The sequence below is a fragment of the Sebastes umbrosus genome, chromosome 5, assembly GCF_015220745.1.
Source record: "Sebastes umbrosus isolate fSebUmb1 chromosome 5, fSebUmb1.pri, whole genome shotgun sequence".
Taxonomy (NCBI): domain Eukaryota; kingdom Metazoa; phylum Chordata; class Actinopteri; order Perciformes; family Sebastidae; genus Sebastes; species Sebastes umbrosus.
The window spans coordinates 33,514,270-33,536,729 of NC_051273.1; the positions used below are offsets into that span (position 1 = coordinate 33,514,270).

Consider the following 22,460-nt stretch of genomic DNA (forward strand, 5'->3'; position numbering starts at 1 on the left):
CACCTCATATACACTTCAAGGCTAGCCACTCTTCCTGAGAATCAGTTTGTGTAGCGTCGGGACGAGGTGGATGCACATACGCAGTATAGGTCGCCTTTACACGAAGACTCAATAAATCCTGAACAGTTCAGTGCAGACGAATCCTGAATGCACAAAGCTTGTTGGAAGGCTGAATGAAGAGAGAAACATCTCATGGTTTTGACAGTTACAGTAAAATAATAGGTTTCACAGTTATGTCAGAAATCTCCTAGCAACCACAGCAATCCACTGAAGAACTGTCTCTGGCCAAATAATCTATGAGAGTACAGAGGTATGGATGTTCATTTGGTAATGTTTTCAGTCGTAGTGAGTAGGTTAATATGGTAGATTTTTGCCATGCTAGTTGGTTGCTCCATCACTTTGGTTGCAGAGTGAAAGAGAGAGCCAGTTATTACAAACAGCATGAGTCATTTTTCAACTAAGGCAAACCAGCCTTGAAAAAACAGGTGTAGTCAAAATGACAGGGATTCAGTACAGTGATTGGAGTTTAGTGTGCCGTAGAGATAGAACGATTGGATGGATTGCTTCGAAATTTGAGGCAGTTGTCCAAGGCCTCCAGAGGATCTCAATGACTTTGTTGATCTTTTGATTTTTTTTAATCTTGAGCCATCATCAGGTCCAACTTCAAACTTATGCAGTGAAATATATATATATATATATGTATATATATATATATATATAAATGATATATTTTTCAGGGTAAACTTCCGTGTTCACAGGAAACAACTTGGGTAGGTTTAGGCAAAAACAAACGACTTGGTTAGGTTTAGGAAGAGATTGTGATTCGGGGTAAAATAAGTATGTTTATTATGTAGTTAAGTCAGCTATGTTAGGTACACAAAAGTTAAGTAAATTAGGTAACGTTAAGTAACATTAAGTAACCTACGTAACTTTACATACATACATTCTAACACAAAGTTGTGGCATGGAAAAAAAAATCTTCACTTTTTTTTTTTTTTTTTTTTTTTATCATTTCCTGTTTTTCACCCAACAGCAGAGAAACATGAGAAACGTCTTTTGTTGAGAAACTACATAGCTTCCCCCCATTATATAGTACTAAGATGTGTGTGGGTGCGGTGCATGGACAAAGTCTTTTATGGATATTTTCACCAAGCTTAAATATAATTCTCTATTCATACTGACCTGTTGGGAGTTTAAGAATATATCATATCTTAGTTTCATCTTTAAAAATCATTTAACCATATATTACTTATTTTTCTTCAATGCCTTTCCACAAAAACTCCTTTTATACAAATGCTACATTAATATTTCCAGCTTCCTGACCTTGTTTTTGCACCTGCAGATCTTTGATTTTCCCCAGCTCTCTTTTCTCTCCCGGCTTTTTTCTCCTCTTAATACTATCTGACATTCCTTACCTAGCAAGCAGACGCGGTATCACCTGTCGTCTATTCGCTTTTTCTTCTGCAACACGATCTGATGTGTCTCTCAAACAACAAAAGGGAACAGAGGAAAAGAAGGGGGGAGGGCGGCGGGAGAGAGGGAGGGAGGGGATGGAGAGGATGGGAGGCTGGTCTGCGGCACAGTATCTCAGACAGTCCAGCACTTTCTTTGTTATCTGCTCTCCATGTGGGAGAAAAAGCATCCTGCCTTCTTTATTATCATCAAGCAATGATAAGGATGGCCCTGACTACTCATCTCTGCACAAAGGCAAGCTGATACCTCAAGGCCATGTATATGTGTGTGTGCATGTCTGAGGCCATGTCTTGAAGCCCAAAAAACACCAGGGGATATCTTTTCCTTTTATTTTCTTACGAGATAATAGTGTTGGTGTGACTTCGTCGAGGTTTTGAGATATCGGCTACAGCTCACCTCAATACAATGGAGCTCAATGGCACTTGGATGGTGGCATTAAAGCATCAAAAAAGCAACGGAATTAAAAAGTATTCAGCAACTGCCTTTTCCAAATATAATGAGACTGTTTCTCAAGATATTCAGCAGACCTTATTGTTCGGTTCCATCCTCCTGTGTGGAGAGAAAACACTCTGCAGACATGCTTCAAAAGAAAGTGGTTCACATTGAAATGTCTCACACCGAGGGTTTGTACATCAGGATCTCCATTAGCTGGGCTCTCAACATAATGACAGACAAACAGATAAACGGACAAATGAATAAACAGACGAGAAACTGGAAATGGTTGGCCATGTCTAATATCGTGAATATGGCTGGAGAGGTTCAACGGCGTATTAGGGTCATTGAAGGTAATATATATATCTATATATCTATATATAGATATATAGATATATATATATCTATATATCTATATATAGATATGGATGGGAGGTAATACAAAGACTTAAAGGTCCCATATTATAAAAGAGTGAGATTTTCATGTTTTCTTATTATAAAGCAGGCTTAAGTCCTATATAAATACTGTGAAAGTATTGAAACGTTCAATCCACAGGGAAATACACACAGCCCGTATTCAGAAACTCTGCATTTGAAACAAGCTGTCAGGATTTCTGTCCATTTGTGATGTCACAAATATACAATATTTAGACCCTTTACACAGATTTCAACGTAAACATTCTAAATGTGTCCCAGTTTATTCTTGGTTGCAGCGTATTTGATGTCATCAGCTGACAGGAAGTACACATGGACCTAAGGTGTTGCATAGCAACGCAATTATGTTGCAATTTTCGTCGCATTTCAGACAGAGGGTAAATATAGGCATATTCAGGCCGACAGTATGAGGAAAGTAAAGTTTTTTTTTAGCATTACAGCATGTAAACATGTTCTAGTAGAAACATAAAATACAAGTATGAACCTGAAAATGAGCACAATATGGGACCTTTAATGCTGGATCAACCTAATCACACCACAGACGAGTGCAAAAAAAACGTGGTAATGACAATCAGGGATTTATGTAGTTCTCATCTTGTAGAGAAAGAAATCTGTGCAATGTTGTGTTTAACCATAAATTACTATATTTGGCATCGTTGTTGGTTGATAAGAAGTGGGTGGTCAATCCATGTGCATCAACACCCTGTCTCCATTTATTTTGGGGTTCACGTTATGAACTGAAACAAAACAAAACAAAAATACAACAAAGCCACTTGGTTAGGTTTAGTAAATCATCATTGTTTGGCTCAAAATAAGTATGTTTTTTACGTTATTGAAGTTATGGATGTAAGTTAAAATAAGTGAATGTGGACTTGGTTTCACACTGAACTAGGGATGTCACGATACCAGAAATTTAGTAGTCGATACCAATACCGGTGAATTTCCACGATTCTCGATACCAAATTCGATACCACAGTAAAAAAAACAATAAATCCCATGTAATGTTTACATGTGCCTATACATATCCTCAGATTGCAAGCAGTAGTTCAAATTCACTGACATGGTGACATTTCACCGGGTAAATGCTACCAGAGGTGGGACCAAGTCATTGTTTTGCAAGTCACAAGTAAGTCTCAAGTCTGTTAACAGACAAACAAACAAACAAACCAACGCCGGTGAAAACATAACCTCATAAGCGCCATATTTCCATCATGTTTTCCACATGGTTCTCTATCATTTGAGGTCTGACAGGTGAGTGTCATCTTGTTGCGTCCTCTTAGAGAACTAGAGAATTAGCACCACCAACTGTTTATCTACCCAACCCCCTAATATCCACATAACGATAGTAAATGGTAAATGGACTTGCATTTATATAGCGCCTTTTTTTGCCTTCTGACCACTCAAAGCTCTTTACACTACATGTCAGCATTCAACCATTCCCACACACATTCATACACTGATGGCAGAGGCTGCCATACAAGGAGCCAACTTTGCCCATCAGGATCTAATCTAAATTCTCATTCACACACCGGTGGCTCAGCCCAAAATACTTCTTGTAGTGTAACAAATGATGTACACGATGGTATCTTTCACATAACTGCACAAAATGCAAGAATTAATTTCCTTTTGAGAGCTACTGGGAGCGTCTGAGTTCGTCCCTGGAGTGATGTCAGTGGAGGACAGTTGATCCTTTGTTGTGCTAATTAAAAACTCAATGTAAGTGTAGATTGGGAGAAAGAAAAAAAAACCACAACAACAAATGCGTGGCCAAAATACTCAGCGATACCTCCGGGGAATATGAAGTTTTCACGTTGTTTGTTTTATGAACACCGAAGAGTGAATTTTGAATCACAAGCAAAAAAACTGAATTAAGAGAAAGTCAAAAATGTTGAGGCTGGCGTACTAATTAGTGTGATATGGTGTCTGTGGAAGGGGGACTGTTGCATTGTCACACTGCTACGTGTGAGTACTGACCAGGCAGCTATAAAACTGCAACTCCCTTCAACTGTATTGTCAAGCCCTGACCTTTCCTCTCCTCATTAATTTATAATGCTGCCTGGTGTCCCCTGCATGTTAATTTAGAGAAAGAGCCTCATCAAATGGGTTAAATATAAAACACTAAAGAACACAGGCTACTGTACGTAGGAGCCGTAGCTACAGATGATTGAAGCTTCTCTCGTATTCCCCGATGTGACGACCAAACAATCTAGAATACAAAAATGTCAACTTTCTTTTCACTCCTGTGACATTTTCTGAGTTTGTTTTTAGAATATGTGATGTGTCATTGCTTTAGCTGAAGTTGAGGTGCTGTCTCTTTTTTTCACGATTCCAAAGTCACAGAAATGCCATATAGATTCTACCTCTTTACTTCCTTCAGATTATTCATGTTTCATGTATATGGCAACCGACGTGTGGTTCTGACGGAAGGTAACGTAATTCTATAGGAAGATAGAATATTTCAATGACAGTCTTGCAAATGAAGATGAAATGTTGCATGCCAGTTTAATTGAAGAAATTGTCATCCTGTCCTATAGGCCCCATTTACACTTACGTAACAGAAAATATAGACGTAATCTCCGTGATGTCACCCATAGGTTTCTGAAGAGCAAAAAATGAAGCTCAAAGTAGATGGCTCTGGCCATCGCCATCTTGGTAGTGACGGCTAATCCAAAAATGGAGCAAAGAGGTGGAGCGCGGATGGAGCTGAGGCGTGTTGAATGATGCCTGGTTGCTGAAACCACACGCACACCGAGCTCAAAGCTACCAAGCTGGCTAAGGTTAAGAATCTAGCCTATGTCATGGAAGAGATTGGGCTATATGCTACTCTGTGTAGCCGGCTAACGTTAACCCTGTGGTCTTGTTGCCGGTTGGTACCTGTGCTAACATATGGATTGTCACACGACATCGTACAAGGCAACGTTACAACTCCAGTGAAATAAACTTTTGTTTTCACAGGAAGTTAGATTTAGGAAAGACAACCACTTAGTTAGGAAACGGTCGTGTTTGACGTTAACTTCACTGACTAGCGACTTATGTGACTAGTGACTCACGTGACTCACAGGGCTGACGATACTAAACAAGTCACGTGACTAACGACTAACGGGACTCACGGGATTGATGATACCGACGAGTCACGTAACTAAAGACTGACGTGAAAAAGATGGAATATATAATGGGGAGTGCTTCAGATTCAGTCAAAAACTCTACCAGACCACTTACCAAATGACCTCAAAGGCAAAGAGGGTTCACACAGGGCTAGTTTAACATGAATGAAGTCAGTTGAAAGTATTCGGCCAGGTAGATACACAGTGTAGGTGAGGTGTTTGGCCAAAAAAATGTAAGCCATGCATAAAATAAAGCATTCCATTAAGACTCTGTCTTTCGTTTAGAATATGTGAGATTGGTACAAATGAAGGCAGACCTGCTGCATTGATTAGCTCGGGTACAGAATAGTTTCAGAAAGGTACATTTAGACTCTGGTTTAGATCTAACAAGTAGTCGGACTGTATAATATGTATATGTGTATGCAGAGTATATGTGTACTGTATGCACACAACATGAGACTTGGTCATGTTCATGCCTGACTTTATGAAACCGACCTCATTTTGAATATTGGCAGGTGAGTTTGACTTCAACAGGTGAAATATGACTCAACAGCAACCTTCAATATAGTGTAGTTATTTAAAGAGACTGAATATTTCCTGGAAAGTGTCTGATTTAGACCTTACTTCAACTCTAGCTGACTGAATGATGTACCCCCACACCACCACCACCACCCTTTACTGGAATGGAATTGGCTTGGCAGTCTTTCTCGCTGCTTTTCTCTGTTCCGTCTGTAAATTGCTGCCTTCAACACTGCGAGCTGTAGGCGAGAAGTAAAGGGGAGCAAATGAGCTCTGAAATACCGACTCCCAAACATAGTCGGCATGACCTTTGACAAATTGAGCTGCGGCCAGAGCACACTTCCGACTCTTGAGTGAACACTGTTGGGAACTGTGAGGGGAGTGTGTGTATGTGTGTGTATGTATATGAATGTTAGGGTTTAGGCAAGTGTATGGGGTGAGGTGGGATGTTTGGGGCAAATTTACTAATTTATTTATTTTGTTTATTTCAATTTCTTTTAAATGCGAGATAGTCTTCTGGGTTTGTTGGCACCAAACAGAATGAGTTGTTCATTTCATTATCTTGGTGCGACATGCAGACGTTTGCAGTCAGCCAGTGACCTTTGCTTCTGATTCAGTTAGAGGTGTGTGTGTGTGTGTGTGTGCGTGTGTGTGTGCGTGCGCGCGCACGCGCGTGAGAAAGAGAGAGAGAGAGAGATGGTTGAATAAGTCCAAACACGATTCAAACTGAATGTGGTTTTGTCTATATTTCCGGGTATATAAGCCTACTAGTAAATAATAAACTGTGTTTACATCTATAATATGTAAGTGTATGTGTTCATAAGTCATGTGTGTTATGTATAAGAACAGTTGCAGATGCAGGTAAGATCACTTTCACCAATCATCAGTCATGAATGACTGACATGAATGAAAGTGAAACTTTAACTTTTCCTAAACTTATATCTATACACCTCATAAGAAATTGAATAAATATGTTAAAGAGGTTTTTTTGTCCCATATAGGAGCTGGGCGAGGTGGGCATAGTGAGCTCAGGAGTTCTCAAGAGGGTGATTCTCTTTAATTACCAGCCGCAACAGCGACGCCGGTATTGTTTACACCTTTTCAGTCTGTGTCATCATGGCAAGGTGTGGTCCTGGAGACGCCTACTGTAGCAGAGTACCTTGCCAGGTGTTAAAATACACCGATCAGCCATAACATTATGACCACCTGCCTAATATTGAGTAGGTCCCCCTTTTTGCCGACAAAAAAGCCCTGACCCGTCAAGGCATGGACTCCACTAGACCTCTGAAGGTCTGCTGTGGTATCTGGCACCAAGCCGTCAGTAGCAGATCCTTTTAAGTCCTGTAAGTAGCGAGGTGCTCCATTGGATTGAGATCTGGAGAATTTGGAGGCCGAGTCGACACCTGGAACTCGTCGCCATCCACATGATGTAAAAGAAAAACGTGATTCATCGGTCCAGGCCACCTTCTTTCATTGCTCCGTGGTCCAGTTCTGATGCTCACGTGCCTATTGTAGGCGCTTTTGGCGGTGGACACGGGTCAGCACGGGGCACCCTGACCGGTCTGCGGCTAAACAGCCCCATACGCAACAAACTGCGACGCACTGTGTGTTCTGACACCTTTCTATCGGAACCAGCATTAACTTCTTCAGCAATTTGAGCTCCAGTAGCTCTTGTATTGGATTGGAGAAAACGGGCCAGCCTTCGCTCCCCACGTGCGTCAATGAGCGCCCATGACCGCGATGAGTTCCTAGTTGTGTTGAAGAGTACAAACCTTACACGATTTTTTTTTTTTTTTTAAGAAAATAGGTGTATTTTGAATTTTCCATTTCTAGACAGGTACATTCTGAGTTTCTAATTTGTCTCCTAGTACAGCAATTCAAACATGTTAAGGACATTCTACCATATGGCACGCCTGATATAAATGCCACTCACATCAGACGAGATTAGGAATGACCCCTCACATAAAAAAACATTTGAAAAGGGAACTTGGTATTGTTTTAAAATGTAACCCCTTCAGATAGAAATCAACAAACCTGAGTCAGGGGGTTCAAGGAGAAGTCAGTTCCTGTCCCGGCAGGTCTTTCAGGGGATTTGACAAGGCTGTTATGAATGTGTCATTCAGAGGAAGAAGACTGCGATAAAAGATACATCAATAACTTTGAAATTCACATTGGTGTTCCAAAGAGGTTGAAGGTCAGCTGTTTTATAGCTGCAGCAAAATTGTCTTCTTTATTCTGCGTGACAACCAAACCTCCTTAATTATGATGTTAGGATGACACACTGTAATACTTTAATAGTTTTATTCTCCAAAACACTGATGCCTTCCACTATTTTATTAAAGGGAGTTACTGTGGAGTGAGGAGCATAGGGGGGCATGGGATTGTACCAGTCTACTTTTAGGTTATTTTTGTTGTAGGAGTAAGTGACAGGTTGTGATTCAACATGTCTTCCTGAAGCCTCGTCCACACTGGGAACGTCAGTGGCGGCTGCGTTACCTGTTGTTTTTTGCCACCTACGTTTCATAGCAATAACAGACAGTGAAAGTGATCTATTGACAGTATATTGACATCATACTAGCAACATTACTACAGTTTCGATGTCTATCTGTAGAATATGTTACGGAGATGAAAAAAAGTAAAGACTTATTTTTAAATCAACACTTCCTGCTTTCATTTCGTAATAAAAGCCCTCAAGCATTTTTTTCTGTGGACAGAATTCCTTCATTTGTTAACATGAGGCTTTTATTCTGAAATATGTGCCGGACAGTGTTGTAGAACATGCAGTGACTTGGAGAGCTCCATGAATGAATAAAGTGTGGGGTTTAAATCAACACTTCCTGCTTTCATTTAGAAATAAAAGCCCTCAAGTGTTTTTTCTGTGGACAGAATTCCTTCATTTGTTAACACAAGGCTTTTATTCTGAAATATGTGCCGGACAGTGTTGTAGAACATGCAGTGACTTGGAAGGCTCCATGAATGAATAAAGTACAGGGTTTTAATTGTGGATTATTACTATTATTTACAAATTACCACACGTTTCTTATGCTTTCCCTGTCTAAAATAAATATAAATGATATTTATAATAAAATGAATGGCCATTATGAAATGTAAACTCTATGTAGAAAGAAAGGGCTGACAGCAGCAGCAGAAACACAGCAGATAAGCAGCAGAAACGCAGCTGGTGTGAATACCCGACGCGTGAATCATGCAGCCGCCCCGCGACGCGTTCCCAGTGTGGATGAGGCATTAGACATGTAATAACTGTTGACATTACAACTCCGTATTCTCTTCTTTTGCCTTGAGCTGGTCAGTAGGTCCTTTTTCACGGCAGCCATTTTGACATGTCACAGCGTGGTTAACACAGGTGCAATTGATAAAATGAGTTATGGCCCCATTCTATTTAGTGTGTCACAGCCATCCCAGTCAGATAGCATGCACAATACCAGGGCCACAATCAATGCTACTAATTACACATGTGCTTACCCTGCAATGGTTTGTCAAAAGGGCATATTATACAATTCATTAACAGCTTATGACTTGTGACCAGAATCCTTCACACTACCCATGTGGAATTTACAGTGTTTTTCCCACCACTACGATGCACAGCTATTTACAGTCTTCTCTTTAGTGTCTCATTCAATTCCTCTTTTCTTTTACACACTGATTTTAAGTTGATATGGCGAAACAGTTGTCTGCTTACACACCCAGCAGACACCGCCACCTGGCAGATCTAAGTCTCTCCACTGACTCCTGATGACAATATTTGTCTCTTTAGCTGCTAAATGCTCCGCTGTGTTCACCAGCTACATGTAGTCACTAACTGCCTGTTTACTGTTTGGTTCTGGGCCAAATAGAAGCATTACAACCTTAGACACAGTGCAGTGTGACAAAGTTTAGCTTTCTTTTAACAGTCTGTGGTGACTTACTGACGTGATTTCCCTTCGGGTTCTACGTAGCTGTATGCACTCGCTAATGGCTGCACCCGCTCGATTGTTATCAGGCCATTGAATAGGCGTTATCAGTCGCTATAGGCACCATAGATGTGGGTCATTAGGGGCCTACTACGTTTGTGAAAGTGAAACTTAAAGGCAACAAGTTCTAACATGTTGTAAAACTGAATGAAACGTCACGTTTTGAACACAAATAAAAAGGCTTTAGGTTTAGGCAAAAAAACTACAACTTCTTTAGGTTTAGGCAGCACAAAAAAATGTGTTAAGTTTAGGGAAAAACATATTTTGTGTTAAAATACAAATAATTATTTTATATGTTGATGTGGCCCGGGAAAGGAAGTTTGGGTACCCTTGCTGGAGCTGTTGCCCCGCGATAAGCGGTTGAAGATGAGTGATGAGAGTGAGTGATAAATATTATAAAAAAGTGTAGTAGGCCCCATATTGACCCACATCTATGGGGCTTATAGCGACTGATAACGCCCATTTAATAGCCTGACAACAGTCTAATCGGCTGGCTGCTGAGACAGTTCAGAACAAAACCTATACACTTGAACTGACCTGCTAACACCGGCTCTCGTACATACTTCCCTCAACACTTCCTGTGTACATGCCGAAATTGCAGCCCGTATGCCAAAGAATACTGGAGCGAACACTCAGACAATACTCAATGCTTGTTAACCTGTTAGCCTGTCGATACTATTCCTACAGAGTTTGGACACACTCACCACTGCAGGTTGGTTCATAGTTGGACAACTGTTAATGTCTGTAGTGTTAAAGCCGGAGTTCGGACGATATTCGGGAATGCCTTTGAGGGCATATTGTCACGTTAATGTCAGAGTAAGTTAACTACAAGGCAGTTTTGCATTCTTATTTTAAATGTTTGAAAATGTTTGACATGATGCTAGATGTCAGTTCCTGAGATGAAGCATGTAATTGTGCTTCAAAGGGGAGTCTGGAAATACAGCACACTTGACTATGTGACAGCAGACACAGTCATGTCTGACAACATGCCCTGACACGGAGCAGCTTGTCACAAGAAGGCTTTCATCTGTAATAACTTCAACTTCTAGTAAATTATTAAGACTTTAAAAAATGCCATTTTTAGAGAGGCCCTAATCTCTTTACATAAAAAAAGTGTCAGTATTAAGGTTCTGCTAAGAAAGTGGAATGTGACAATTAGTTTCAGCCTGCCCTTGTGTGTTTCCGTGTATTCTGGTAGGAAACTGCTCACGATGGCTGCTGACAAATTAAGACATAGCAAATGGTTTAGCATGCATGACATTAACCGATTAAGGACCTGGTGTTCATACAAACAAACGTTACACACATGCACACACGTGCTCTTGTGCACACGCACTGATCAAAGACCACTTTATGTCCGTTTCCCTCCCTCCAAGCCCCCTTAGTCAATTTGACAAATCCATTAGGGATCCATTACTGAGACTTTATGAAAAGCAGCTACATTATTTGTCTCCCAGCACGGAGAGAAGCATCATAAATAAAAACCAGTGATGGTAATGATAGCCCTGGAGGGGCTTTAAGCAGGATATGTGATGTGCGTGCGTGCGTGCGTGCGTGCGTGCGTGCGTGCGTGTGCGTGCGTGCGTAAGTGCACGTGTGTGTGTACACTTGTGCCTGGATGATATGTATACCTGTGTGATTGCTGTATTTCTAATTTGGTACATTTGCTATTTGTTCCCCCAGTGGTTTCTTTTCATTTGCCTCATTTCCCCGGGCTTATCAAAACCATTATGATGTAAGATCTCGAGTTAACATCTCCCGTCTACTGTACATTTGTTAGAATCTGCATTATATTTAATTTCTTTTATTTGTCAGGACAACATACATTAATCAACAGCACTGTAAATGTGTCAGTGTTACGCTTCGTCCACACAGGCAACGTCATCAGCTGCGTGTCAGCTGCGTTTCTGCTGCTGTCAGCCCTTTCTTTCTACGTAGAGTTTGCCTTTCGTAATGGCCATTTCATTTCATTATAAATATCATTTATATTTATTTTAGACAGAGAAAGGATAAGAAACGTGTGGTAATTTGTAAATAATAGTAATAACCCACAATTAAAACTCCGTACTATATTCATTCATGGCGCTCTCCAAGTCACTGCATGTACTACAACACTGTCCGGTACATATTTCAGAATAAAAGCCTTGTGTTAACAAATGAAGGAATTCTGTCCACAGTACGCTTGGGAGCTTTTATTTTTAAATGAAAGCAGGAAGTGTTGATTGTGAAAACCTTGAATCTCTAGAAAAGACGCAGCTGACACGCGTGTCTCACGTGGGCAGTGTGGCTGCTCTAACCTTTTAACACGGACGCCAAAATAAAAATCAACAGGTAAGGCAGCCGCCACGCGCTCCTGACGTTCCCAGTGTGGCCGAGGACTTAGCCAGCTGGCTAATTTTCAACTGTAGTCCTCCATTCTCTATCCACTATTCAGTTCATGTCGCCATACAAACAAGCAACATGAAGCAACAAACGCAGTTGAGCAATACCGATTATAGTCATTTTGACTGACATGCAGAGCAGCAATAAGCTCTATATACTGTATCCTTTGTATATTTGTATGTAGCATTTAATATATGTTTAGCAGCCCTGACAGCGACACTGGTATTGCTCTGGCTCTATCTATTCAGCCTGGAGAGGTGGTTGTGTTGCTCTGCCTCTATCTATCTGGCGTGGAGAGGAGGTTGTGTTCCTCAGGCTCTATCTTTCTGGCGTGGAGAGGAGGTTGTGTTGCTTGGGCTCTATCTATCTGACGTGGAGAGGAGGTAATGTTGTGCTGACTATCTATCTGGCATGGAGAAGAGTTTCATCACTGTTTGTCTACAGAAAGGTGAGATTTGTTCTTCTTTTTTAGCCTCAGTAGCAGCAAGGACTATGGCAGCGGCTGGTCTTCGCCCGTCCACCCAAAACTTTGGTCCAGAGCAAGGTATAATGAGAAGGTCCAGATTTTGGTGACATTTGATTTGAATACCTCAGTCTCTAGAGATCACTAGCAGGGTTTTATGTTTTTAGTATTGTGTCTGTGTGAATAAGAAACAAGGATTTGGCTTTTAATGTAAGAGCAGAGGAATAACGTCCTTGTCAAAAAGAATGATGATGTTCCATGTTTCCTGGAAAAATACAGTTTTTTATTTTATTTTTAAAAATATGTTTTTCAGTTAATTATTCCTGCACTAGCCATGTGTGCTATTGAGCTTAGTAGTTTGGGTAATTAAAGCTGCAGTGGGTCGAATTAGAGCAGATATGATTAAAAAAAGTTATTTGGTATTGTTAGTTAGTTGGTATTGGACAGAAATAGAGATTCCTCCAATAGTAACACAATTTATGTGAGACTGGGCTGAAAGGAACAATGAAGGACCTGTACCGGTTGATTGGAAGGAGGGCAAGACTAACCTCAAGGAAAAGAAAATATATAAAATATTATATTGTACCTTTTAAAAGGAATTAAGATAAAGTACAGAAAGATTGGTTAATTCATATTTTATAAAAACTGAATTTTATGAACTGGTAACGTCACTGTACAGTGCATATTTAAATGTTTCCGAAGATAAGTATAGCTTTCTTGTAAAACTAGATGTCCACTGAGTGGCTTTGCCATCACTGCTCAGTGTAGTGTGAACTGGTGTAGTTCAGTATATCTCTGTTCAGTTTGATCCCTGGCAACGTTGCTGGGAAATGCTGTGACAAACTGGGAACACACACATAGACAGACTCAAACCCACACAAATGCTTATATGCATGAAAATGTAAAAAAAGAAAATATATAACACGTCAGAAGTGAATGGATAAATAAAAGTCTGGCAGGTGGAAAATTGAGATTTCTCCTAAAACTGAGAACCAGTACTCTAAAACCAGACATCTCACCTTGCTGGTGTTGAAAAGACCTGCCACAAACAGGAAGTGGTTATTAGATAAGCTGACAAGCTGTCACAAAACTCAGCTGAGCTGCTTAATGTACACAGAGCAAAAAGGCCTAAAGGTACGTCTTCTTGCCGCATCACTTAAGGACTGGTTTTCATCTTTATGAGGCTACTCCCATCTGAATCCCCCACTATCTGCCCAGCTGTTACCCAGATGTTTTATCAATTTATTTGTTTTCTCCTCCCTGCCTTACCCTTCAGCTCTATCAAAGTCCATGCCTTCAGCTCATATGTCACATACTACCTGTAACCGCTTATCCCATTCGGGGTCGCGGGTGGGATGGAGGGGGGAGGGGGGCTGGAGCTGACCCAAGCTTACAATTGGGCGAAGGTGAGATACACCCTGGACAGGTCAATGGGCTCTGCAGCTCTTTGGAGCATTTTTTAGCTTCCTTCAATTGTTTTGGTTTTACAGCCCGCAACTTTACTGTTTTGGTTCCGTCTCACCGGCTCCCATCAACCTCGTTTCAAGCCACATTTCAGATGTTATCAGTGAAAAAAACTCTTATAAACTCATTGTACACTATCTGCCAAGCACCAAACAAAAGACAGACAAAGTCAGCAACAAGCTGGTGAACATAGTGGAGCATTTAGCAGCTAAAGAGACATATTTTTCACAGGAATTGGTGGTGGAGACCAAAATAGAGTTAAAAGAGTGATTTCACTTACATTCATCAGCTGACCAGAAACGCATGTTCAAATGCATAATATATAAGTAGCCAACTGTTGGCTAACATTTGCCAAAAACAACTTTGTAAAGGAATAGTGTGTCAATGCTGTATTAACAATTTTTTGTGAAACTGTTGTTTTTTATTTCGGCGTCCTTGTTAACAGGTTAGAGCAGCCACACTGCTCACGTGAGACGCGTGTCTCAGCTGCGTCTCGGCTGCGTGTCAGCTGCGTCTCGGCTGCGTCTCTTCTAGAGATTCGAGGTCTCGCCTATTTTTGGCGCGCGGTTCACAGCAACAACAGACAATGAAGGTGATCTATTGACTGTATATTGACATCATAACAGCAACATTACTACAATTTCACACTTCCTGCTTTCATTTCAAAATAAAAGCCCTCAGGCATTTTTTTCTGTGTACATAATTCCTTCATTTGTTAACACAAAGCTTTTATTCTGAAATATGTGCAGGACAGTGTTGTAGAACATGCAGTGACTTGGAGAGCTCCATGAAAGAATATAGTACGGGGTTTTAATTGTGAATTATTACTTTTATTTACAAATTACCACACGTTTCTTAACCTTTCTCTGTCTAAAATAAATATAAATGACATTTAGAATGAAATGAAATGGCCATTATGAAAGGCAAATTATATGTAGAAAAGAAAGGGCTGACAGCAGCAGAAACGCAGCTGGTGTGAACACCCGACGCTCCTGACGTTCCCAGTGTGGACGAAGTATTAAAAGTAAGATGCGTCTGCTCAGAACAGACAGCGGTCAGAGAGTGTCGGCCTGCTGGTTGGCAGGCCCTGAGAGCTCTGCGCTCCAGCACAGCAGAGGTAAAGAATGAAAAACAGCTGACGCTGCGGTTTTGTTGACCTGACGACGTCACAGGTCATGGGTGGAGTTAAGGACTCAAGGATCCTGGGAAACGTAGTTCACTGGCCCATTCCAACACTAACGATTGAGACCATAAACTCATGTTTACAATGTTTACTGAGGTAATAAATCAACTGAGAAGTAGGCTCATTTTCTCATAGACTTCTATACAATCAGACTTCTTTTTGCAACCAGAGGAGTCGCCCCCTGCTGGCTGTTAGAAAGAATGCAGGTTTAGGGCACTTCAGCATTGGCTTCACTTTTCAGGCCCGGAGGTAGCCCCCTTTTTTGACAGTAAAATTATGGCATACATTCAAATACAAAATTCTGTAAATTGCAAGAAATTCTCGAGCCATTACAAGAAATGTTAAACCTTTCTTACAATTCAATAATCATACGCATGCTCAAAAATGGACATTCAATTTAATATCATGTCGCTGTAATTATACGGTTGTCTTTAGATCCCTGCTCCTGTCCTGTGTGATCTTGCTGATAATGATAATTACCATACAATCACCATGTTTGTGTGAAGCAGCTTCTAATGAGCACCACTTAAACTGTATACTGTAATATTATTATGGTTCAACGCGTTTCCACAGAATCATAATAATGCCTTGTGATGCTTAAGGAAAAGTCTGAATTTGTTTGATAATTTGGGTTATTTTATGGAAAGCCAGGGTTGAGCGTGGCGCTCGTGTTAGAAACATCAACATGAAGTTTATTCTGTTAAAAACAGTGTGTTCTTTCCTGTTGAGAGCTTAAAGGACTTTGCTCTTTTTCTCTCCCTTTGCTCATTCTTGGTATTCTTCCAGCTTCTCTTTGTCCTGCTGCAGAGTTCAAGACCTCTGACATCAGATTTATTAGACTGTCAGTGGACTCAGCAGTACCTGCTTTGATACCTCGAGCTCATGTTGTGTGTGTGTGTTTGTGTGTTATTTCACTGTACATAGGAGCAATTGTGTGCATACATGGATGTGTGTGTGTGTGTGTGTGTGTGTGTGTGTGTGTGTGTGTGTGGAAACAGTACAGCATAATTGCATGTGTGTGTGCTGCACACAGCTGGCCACATGGTGTGTAATCAGCACCTGTACCTCAGTGTGGGAGTCACAGGTCAGGGATTGGAGCTTTAAGCTGCTCTGTGCTCCCACCATCCCCACAAACACTATTGACACAACCAGTGGATTAAGCCATAGTCCTCCCAGGAGACAAACTCTTACCTACACCGCATCTGCGTTGGCTACTAGATCTGCACTGTGTATTCCATGTACACAGAAGGATTTTTTTTTACCCTTTGTTTACCAGTGGTTCTAGGCGTATTGGAGTTTTAAGTCTGTAAACATTTCTTATACCTCTGTCACACCGATGACCAGGGTCGGAACAGGTTCATCTGACCCGTGTTCAAAACTTTCTTTTGTCATTTCAAACCAACACGGGTCAATCCTTGGTCATGACAGTTCAGATATGACCTGGGTCACAACCCGGGAGCAATGCATCCATTCCAATTACTTCAGGTGCTGGAAAATGGACGGTGATGGGGGGCTTACACATCTGGAGCATAGACTGTATATAGGAAGTGGACATAGTCACCGTGACATCACCCATTGGTTTTTGGACTGCCGTTTGAAAGCCTCAAGTTTGGCATTTTGTCCGCCGCTATCTTGGTTACGACTCAGATGTTGAATCAATTTCATACATACAATGAAACTAGGGATGCTAATTTTGAAAAAAATTCTTAACCGCCAACCAAACCTTGTTAACCAATTATTAACCGACAAGATTAGTGCCTCGCAAGCTGCTGTGCGCCAGCTGCAGTGTATGAGCACAACACACAACTGAGTCCCCAGTTCACCGTCAGGAGAGTTACTGTAGTAGCCACGGTGCTGCGTGTAGTGTCGCGGACATGCAGCCACGTTCCCAGTAAAAGTCTCCACCGCATATTTAGTTTAGTTTAGCAGTCTGTTTAATTTAGTTTAGTCTACCCGGATTAATGATAGCGATTGTCCGACAAACGTGCGTGTGTTTTTGTGCTACGTTAGCATCTGTAGCTCTGCTGGTAGCTTCGCGCTCGCCACCGCTCTGTCATTGCGGCGTAACTTTTATGAGTGTCCGACAAACCGTGTGTGTAGTGGTGATTGTGGGGTTGTCGGTGGCGTTATAGCTGTGAACGTAGCTATAGCAGACGGTGTATGTACAGTTTATTTGTCAATGAATAAATGCTACGAGGCTACAACTCGCTCCGCTCAAGAGAGACATAGACCGGGGCCAACTTCCTGTATCCTTGCAATGCCAGCTCAGTCTCTCTTAAGGTGGACCAGCTTTTCTCCTTAAAGAGACGAGCCGCTCCTCTGAGCTTTTTAATTAATTATTAATATTTCTTTTAACCGTTTTAACCGATAGCATTAATCGGTTAAAATGCTTAATGTTGGTTAATTATTAACATCCCTAAATGAAACAAAAACAAAACAAAACATAGATTACAGAGTTAAAAACTAAAGTCTGTGCATAAAGACAAGAGGTTAAATAGACAGAGTATAATACATTTAGACAAAAAAGCCAACAGCAGTGCTGGAATCCGAGATTTCGGAGGAATATATTGGTCAAAATGGAATATAATATTCATAACTATGTTTAGCAATGTGGAGCATCGATGTTAGGTGTAAAACCAATTGACTAGAGGCTATGCAGATAAGGGCATTTTAATTGGTCAGGCAAAAAAGGTATTCAAAATTGTGTGATGACTTTTGGTCACATCTACTTGCAGCATGAAGTGACAGCTGAAGCTTTCCCCTGGCTTCACAGACATATTTCCCCCACAGGATGAATTATTATAATTTTAGTTATCACCTCACTTGAGTGCCATCATCAGTTTGTCCATATTTTGATGACCAAATACTTGCAAAATGAATGTCATTCCCATCAGCCTCTGCTTTTTTTTATGTTTGATACTAGTTAGCGCCATCTTATCACTCTCATGTCACTGTGGGCATGTTAGCATGTAGCTCAAAGCACACATGCATTTCCCCGAGTAGACAAAAGGAGTGTAGGACTGTTATTGTGCAAGGTTATGTTGTAAGTCTGGATTTAAATTAATTTGTGTTCTTATAAATGTCATTCAAAGTTGCCCATCCTCCCTGAGGTTGAGCAAGCTAGAGGGTGAATGAAGAGAGGCAGTGGCATTAGTGAGAAGGAAGCAGAGAGTCAGAGCAATAAAACGTTATTTTCTCATTGTTTCACCGTGGTTATATTGTAACGCACAAATAAACACAACCACAGCTCCGCACAACCCTGCGGGAAGGTGCCAGAATTTGAAGGAATGCAGTAAAATAGCCAGCAGGGGGCGACTCCTCTGGTTGCAAAAAGAAGTCTGGTTGTATAGAAGTCTATTCGAAAAATGAGCCTACTTCTCACTTGATTTATTACCTCAGTAAACATTGTAAACATGAGTTTATGTTCTCAATGAAGAGTTCCAAGTCTTCTTCAATGTAGCATGATGTTCATTTAGTAAATTATGGTCCCATTTAGAGTCAGATAGACCATAAAACAGGGGATGCATTAGAGCGGGGCTACTTTGTGATTGACAGGTCGCTGCCACGGCGTTGTCCAGTCTGGGAATTGTCCGTGTTTTCGTCTTACAACTTAAACCATTTCACAGCGTGTTTTCACTTAACCTAAGTTAATTGGAACCTTTTTTGGTCGCCTAAAAATGTCTTACTCAGCGTTCGGTTGTACTTAGCTTCTCCCTCTCGTGTCACTTCCGGTTGCAAAAAATAACCAAGATGGCGACGTCCAAAATGCCGAACTTGAGGCTTCAAAACGGCAGTCCCCAAACCAATTTGTGTTATTATAAATGTCGGTGTCTTTCCAGTTTGAACATGGTGAATGAGCCCGGTGTCCTTCTGCCCATAATACAATCGCCGGTACCACTATAATTACAATAATAAGCAGTATGAGTTGACTCGGTACTGGTCCCTTCATTCTCCATTTTAATAGATTGATTAATTCACAATTGCCTCCAGTGTTCAAAGTCCATCCTTGTCTTCTTCTAGCAGTGAGGAACATCTGTTTCTCACACACACACACACACACACACACACACTGATGCTCAAAAACATGCACACATGCCCACATATACACATCGAGGAATGCACAACACACACACACACACACACACACACACACACACACAGAGAGCCTTCGTTAGGGGGTGAGACATCTGCTGTTTGTTGTTCACAAATTATTGATAGCAGTAAACAGAAAGTTGAGGGGAAAACAGGCATTTCTCATGCTGATGAAATTTTCACGACCTGTCAGCCCATTCAAACCGACGCTTTGTTACCGAACAGGACGGCACGACAACAAGAGACGCATCTCCACCACACATTTCCCACAGCGAGGAGAGAGACACAGAGAGGAGGGGAGTGACAGAAACAACGAAAATACACACAGTGAGGAGAACAGTGAGGAGAACAAGGACAGATGGAACACTTTCTTTTTTCAAATTTTTGTCATTGAAAAAAAACAAAAAAACACGTTCACTGGATCCCTTTTGATGCTGTAAATGGAAGTGCAATGTAAATGAAATCCAGACTGATGTATTTGGATTTTTTTTTTATAATTATCCACTTATTATTACAGAACATTAAACCATTTTTCACCAATATTTTAATGACTGAATAAAAACATGAGATTTGTCTTAAGAGGTGTTTATTACGGTTATAAGGCGGAAACATTTCCCATCCATCTTAATGGCATGCTTGATAAATGATTTAATCTAATTAGCAGGAGGGGTGGGGGGGTTATGAATGTATATGCCAGTCTCTCTGCATCTCTCTCACCAGCTGTGCCCCTCTACTCTCCAACATCATGAAGATAGATTAGTAGCAGGATAGATCAGCAGCACATCAACATTCAGTGCTGTAATACACAAAGTAATGTTTCCTTGTAGAACGGTGGAAATGAAGCACGTGGCGGTCGGTGGATAGTCATGTAGGGCATCAGACTTCAAGCTGAAGACCGGAGTTTGTGTCCTGGTCACAAACCCGTAATGAATGTTCACCTTTTTTTACGAACCGTAACCACAGTTTTTAAGTCTGTTGCACCTGTAACCACACCAACAGTGATGTCACTGTGTACTGACACTCTGGAATACATACTGACATCACTGCAGCGAGGTGAAAAGTATGTTACTCCAAGTCAGCAAAGCAAGATATTCAGGGAGAGTTAAGTTACTCGGTTTCAAGTGTCTACCCTAAGCATAACTTAAAGTGGCAGTAGGCAGTATATTTTTGGCATCATTGGGCAAAGATTCCATAATAACCTTTCAGCATATTGTAATTCAAGTGTTCTCATAGCTAACTAAACTTCTGCTCCTCCTCATGGATCTTTTTTCAGGCTTTAAAAAACTCTAACCCGTGACGGGAGACTTTGACCAATCATAGGTCATTTCATTGAGAGAGTGTTCCTATTGGCTGTGCTCCGGTCATGTGACCAGAACTTGGCTTAACTTCAATAGATTTCCTAATGGCAGCGGCGTCACAAACTTTCTCATTTTACAGCTAAACCGTGCACTACAAGATGATTCTGAAAACATTTGAGGAGAGAAATAGGCATTAACGTAACAGAATATTGATTCATATTTGATCAGCGCTGCCTAGTTTGACCGTTTGGTCGGAGTTTGCGAGTGATTGACAGCCGGCTCTCATAGATGGCAGCTGGACAGCAGACCTCAGATCAGCTCTTACTGCTTGTTTTCCTCCGGTCTGTGAAATCTTGCAGATAACGTTAGGAGGACACTGGGGGAAAATGATTTTTTTCAGGTTATCTGTTTCATATACTACTATCACGATATAGTGACCGTTTTCTAAAATAACTTTTTTTAATCATATTTGCTCCAATCTCGCCTACTTCAGCTTTACATATACTTTTTTTTACTATAACCACAATGTTTTCTTAAAGGGGAACACCACCTAAATGAAGAATTCCAATGTGTTATTTCCATGACCTCGGGAAGTTCAGTCAATATTTGTGAACATGAGCTCCTCTCTCTCTCTGGCAAAGCCAGAAACCAGAGAAGTAAGTCTCAAACTGGTGATGTCATAGGGTATAAAGTCTGGAGCTGCTCCATAGACAAAGAATGGGAGACTGACTTGTTAATACCCAAGTGAGCTTCATTCAGTGAACTCAGTTGTGAAACAGAAAATGTTCCCATAATATAGTCACAACATTCCCCTGGGTGCTCTCAGTGTCATCTAGAACATCTCCCTATTTATTGTCTATGGAACAGCTCCACACTTTATACTTGATGACATCACACATTTTTGTATTTTAGAGAGAGTTGTTAATTTTTTACTAATATTTCTGGACTGCCTTAGACCAAAGGAATAACGTGTAGGAATTTTGAAAATGGGCGTAGTTCCCCTTTAACTTTAAAGGTTTTTAGAAACCTGTATTAGTTGAACTGTTAGTGTTGCTGACTTTCTCTCTAGATTTAGGCACTTTTGGAGCTGGTGCTGCTACTTTCATTGGAAAAGAGTTGGCAACACTGGGCTAGGTTTATAGGTTGGATCAATTTTTAAAATCTGGTGTACTCTTGCTAGTTTCTCAAGATCACCAACCCTGCCTTTACCCATGTTGTATTTGTCATGCACAGATATTGTAGAGAGCGAGAATTTGAAAAAAACAAAAACATTGGCATTGGAGGTAATCTTGGGACTTAATTGTCTGGCTATGGTCGACTGCTCAGCTACCCTACTACGGAGCAGTTTGAGCTCAGAGGATCAGTTTGAAAATTGTAAACATTCTGCCTACTTGCCAATTAAGTGACAGAAAAGTAGAGTCACCATTCATACGAGATTCCAACACAGACAAAAGTATCGGATTTACAGTATAAAGTGAAGTAATAAAGAGCACAGAGAGATGTGTATTGATGAGTACAGTCAATCTGCAAAGTAGCTAGTAACTAATATTGTCAAATAAATGTATTGAAGTTAAAAAGTACAATATTCCCTCTGAGATGTAGTCGAGTAGAAGTGGGCTATAACGTTACTTACAATGAAAATAC

The 22,460-nt window shown here is 40.8% G+C and overlaps 2 long non-coding RNA genes across 2 annotated transcripts in view; one reads left to right on the plus strand and one right to left on the minus strand.

Annotated features, from left to right (window-relative positions):
* Positions 1-180, minus strand: part of LOC119488142 — a 34,762-nt gene extending 34,582 nt beyond the window's left edge. Inside the window, exon 1 of the long non-coding RNA XR_005206881.1 lies at positions 4-180. This is a non-coding gene — a long non-coding RNA (uncharacterized LOC119488142). The remainder of the gene's footprint in view (positions 1-3) is intronic.
* Positions 1-20,091, plus strand: part of LOC119488140 — a 76,178-nt gene extending 56,087 nt beyond the window's left edge. Inside the window, exon 4 of the long non-coding RNA XR_005206879.1 lies at positions 19,744-20,091. This is a non-coding gene — a long non-coding RNA (uncharacterized LOC119488140). The remainder of the gene's footprint in view (positions 1-19,743) is intronic.
* The last annotated feature ends 2,369 nt before the right edge of the window (positions 20,092-22,460 follow it).